The sequence below is a fragment of the Gossypium hirsutum genome, chromosome A01 (genome assembly GCF_007990345.1).
Source record: "Gossypium hirsutum isolate 1008001.06 chromosome A01, Gossypium_hirsutum_v2.1, whole genome shotgun sequence".
Lineage (NCBI taxonomy): Eukaryota > Viridiplantae > Streptophyta > Magnoliopsida > Malvales > Malvaceae > Gossypium > Gossypium hirsutum.
Genome location: NC_053424.1, coordinates 100,383,591 through 100,387,940, shown reverse-complemented (window position 1 = coordinate 100,387,940; position 4,350 = coordinate 100,383,591). Strand labels below are relative to the sequence as shown.

Genomic DNA, 4,350 nt, shown 5'->3' with positions numbered 1-4,350 from the left:
ACTTCAAAGTCTAGAATAACAAAATCAACAGGGAAGATAAATTTATCTACACGTCCCAATACATCCTCGATTTTTCCTTTTGGATGTGCTAAAGATCGATCTGTTAATTGAAGTGTAATCGTAGTTGGTCTAACTTCACCAATCCCCAACTTCCTAAATATTGACATAGGCATCAAGTTCATACTCGCACCCAAGTCAAATAGTGCCTTACCACAATATGTTGCTCCAATGTTGCAGGGTATGGTAAAACATCCAGGATCCTTCAATTTTAAGGGTAGTTTGTCTTGAAGATATGCACTATATTCCATTGTTAGAGCTATCATCTCAAATTCTTCGAGTCTTTATTTTTTGGATAGGATATCTTTTATGAATTGACGTAGTTCGGCATTTGCTCAAGTGTTTCAACCAACGGGATGTTGATATGAAGTACGTCTAGGAAGTTCTTGAATTGAATCTCCTACTTCTGCTTTTGAAGTATTTGAGGGTAGAGTGGTGGTGGTTTCTTTACTAGAGCTGGTTGATTCATCTTCTGTGGCAATTCTGCATCTGATGGGCTTGTTAGTTGATTAGAATTAGTAGGTTCTGAAATTACCTTGTCGGGTTTTGCAGATTCTAGTTCTTATGAAACTGGAATTTCAACGCTCAGTTGAACTTCCTCTGATTCTTAAGCATCAGCTTGCTCCTTTTCAACTTCAATGGCGTTGGACTCTATTGTCTTTCCACTCTTTAATGTTAATGCTTTGCAATGCTCCTTCCCCGGATTCCTTGAATTTTCCGTATCACTAGGTAAAGCATCTTATGGTCGATTCCTGAGTTCAGTTGCAAGCTGGCCCATTTGGTTTTCTAGGTTTTTCAATGTAACTGCTTGGCTTTGGATTAAGGCGTCATTCTTGGCCATGTATGCCTTCAATAGATTTTCTAAGCCATTGGATGGTTCAACTTGGGTTAGTTTCTGAACTTGTTGGGGAAAACTAGGCGGCTGGGTTGGTCTAGGTTGGGTGTAAGTGTTAGTGCTTCTAGCCCCTTGGTTACTCTAGGAAAAATTAGGGTGGTTTCGCCATGATGGGTTATAAAAATTGGATTGCAGTCCTTGCCTTCCTCGGTTTTGGTTCTGGATACCTATGTAATACATGGATTTTGGGTTTGATGGACATTCTTCGAACAAATGTCCTTCCCCAAAATAAACATAGGCTATATTTTCAAATTGATTTGGTGGTTGTGCTACAAAACTGTTAGACCCATTAGTAGTAAGATTTTTAAGCATTGAGGATATTGATGATACCTGAGATGCGAGTGAAGTAAGAGCGTCTACTTCATGTATTCCAGCAACTCGTCTTCCTAACGCTGCTCGGTTGGTTGGCCATTGGTAATTGTTACTGGCAATCCTCTTGATAATTTCATAAGCCTCATTTTAAGATTTAGAAAGGAGAGCACCATTAGCAGAAGTGTCCACTACCATCCTCGTGTGAGCATTGAGACCATTATAAAATGTCTCAAGTTGGATGCAATGTGGGATCCCATGATAAGGGCACATTCATAATAACTCTTTTACCTTTCCCATGCCTCATACAAGGACTCATCATCCATTCTTTGAAAGGCAATGATCTCATTCCTCAACTTAGCATTCTTGCTAGGCAGGAAATACTTCATAAGGAATCTTTCTGCTAACTCTTGCCATGTGGAAAGTGAGTTCGGTGGCAATGAGTTCAACCAGGCTCGAGCTTTGTCCCTCAACGAATGTGGGAACAGCTTCAATCGTGATGTATCTTCGAGTACTCCGGAAAACTTGGAAGAATTGCTCACCTCCATAAATAGTCTTAAGCGTAGGTGAGGATCTTCGGCAGGCATTCCACTGAATTGGCCCACTGTCTGAAGCATCTGAAACATGACTGGCTTTAGCTCGAACTGTTGTGCCTCAATTTCGGGTCTCCTAATACACGGATTAAGATCATTAAATACTGGGACGGCATACTGTTGTAAAGCTCTATCCCTATCATAAACAATAAGGATAGGATTTTGAGTAACATTTGCTCCATTTCCTTGGATTAGATTTTCGAAGTTCATCTCTTCGGTCCTCCTCTGATTTGCTTGTCTTCTTCGCTCTCAAAAAGTTTATTCTATCTCAGGGTCTACAGGGAGTAGGTCAATAATTTGGTCAATACTCATAAACACCTAAAATAATCACAGAAAAATTAATTAACTTAAAAATTAAATAAAAAATTAAACCAAAATGCAAAACTAACAAATTCACAAATAATGATTTTTTAAAACAGTCCCCAGCAACAGCGCCAAAAACTTGGAACGACGGAAATGTGCAAGTGTACACAATCGCAACAAGTAATAAAGTGACAAGTAAATGTCGAGTTATCGTACCCACAGGGACTGTGAAAAGGATTATTTATGAATGCAATTTAAAACACTTTGGTGAAGAAAAATATTTTGTTTTAAGAGGGTGATTAAAAACTTAAGAAAATTAAAATAAATAAATAATGAAGTAAAAGAAAGTTCTAATGCACGATTTCAAAATAAGATTTAATTAAGATGATATAATTGTTTTGGATTAATTACACTTCTCATCTTAGAATTATTAAACTTATGTTTATGTTGTTACAAATAAAATCATGGCAACCCGGTAAATTGCTAACTTATGAACATACTTATATACCAAAATCCATTCATATCTTGACATATCCCTATGTCAATTCAACCGACTAAACAGATTCTAGTAAGCAAACATGTTAGTGCACATACATACTCATTAAACTGAGCTAATCTCTTGCATATCCCTATGTCAATTCAAACGATTAATTAAATCTAACAAGAATATAGAAGACTATGTGAGGTAACAAGGTATCCCTACCCTGAAACAGTTTAATCACAATAATCATACAAGTTATGCAAGCCAATAATATTGCCAGATACATTGCTAATTTAACCTTCAACTACCTTAGAAGAATAAACATGCACTGATCAAGTACTGTGTCAATTAATTACAATTTCAATCCATTTAAATAATTAATTCATTAGTTACATCACAGTCGTAACGCAAGAATAACTTAGGCATGATTTTACTTAATCAAGCATTTTACCGAGGCCTATAATAACATAAACACAATTTTAACAATTTAAGAAGACGAAATGAAATCAACCCAACACAAATTAAGTTCAAGCTAAGCTGATTAAATTAACCATTCCAACAACATGAATACTCATAGATATGTTCATCATAACAACAATAAAAATTAAAGAGATAGGGAACAAGAATCAAATCCAGTGGTTTTCCGAGGCTTAACTTGGTTGCTCCGTTCTTCCTTCTTGTTGTCCTTGCCGATCAAGTCTTCGATGAACACTCAATTGATGATCCAAAATGGTTGAGGAATACCCCTTTTCCAAGGGAAGAAATCGGCACAAAAGCAAGTGAATTGAAATGGAAAAATGAGAGAAAAAGAATGAGAGAGGAGAGAAGTGTTGTGAAATGAATGAGGAATGAATGAGATGCTTTGAATGATCAGCCAAGGGGGGATTTTATAGCTGATTGTGACAGCTGAAATTTGCTAAAAATAGCAGCCAAAAAGCCACCCCTTGGCCGGCCACCTATGTGGCAAAGTTGAGGCTTTCAACTTTGCTAAAAATGGCTTGGGACAAATCCAAAAATCCACCAATTGTGGATGGGTTTGAATGCAACTTTGACAAGACTTCAATGGCTTCTTTGCAAGCTTAATTAATCAGCTAATAAGCTGATTTGGGTCAGCATATGGCTGGTTTTGGCTGCCCAATCTTTGGCCAGTTCACTTCAATCGGTTTGGTTCAACTGGACCACTTTTTTCATAATTAATTAATTTTAATTTATTTAGCCCCAATTAAATTGGGTATAAATTAAAATTAATTATATTATGAATTAATACACATAATTGGACCACCTTAAGCTAGAAATTAATTTTCCTTGATACTTCAAATTGGTTTTTGATTTTGTGCTTCAAGAGTGTCTGCTGAGCCATTTTTCGCCCTTTGCGCAATTCTGTCGAAAATAACCAAAATTACTCAAAATTAATTATAAAATTAACTAGAATTCATCATCTTCATATTTTAAGTATAATTTAATTATTTTATGAAAAATAATTATTTTTGACAAGAATTTAATCGAAACGGTATGATTTTAAGCTAAAAAGGGTATGTAAAAATGCGTAAATTTCCGTGTTTCAACTTATACCTTGACACTCTCTTGGCATATTATCATATAATGACATGGCCATGAACTTTCCACAGATTTATTTCGTAATTTCTAGTCCAGTTAGCATTGCAGCTACTCTATTGGAGGCTACACAATAAGTCTTCATTTTTACAGTGATC

The 4,350-nt window shown here is 36.0% G+C and overlaps 1 non-coding gene across 1 annotated transcript; it reads left to right on the top strand.

Moving 5' to 3' along the window:
* The first annotated feature begins 1,514 nt into the window (after positions 1–1,514).
* LOC121206542 (small nucleolar RNA R71) lies at positions 1,515–1,620 on the top strand. The gene has a single exon (XR_005901589.1). It is a non-coding gene; the product is annotated as a small nucleolar RNA R71 (small nucleolar RNA).
* Positions 1,621–4,350: the final 2,730 nt, after the last annotated feature.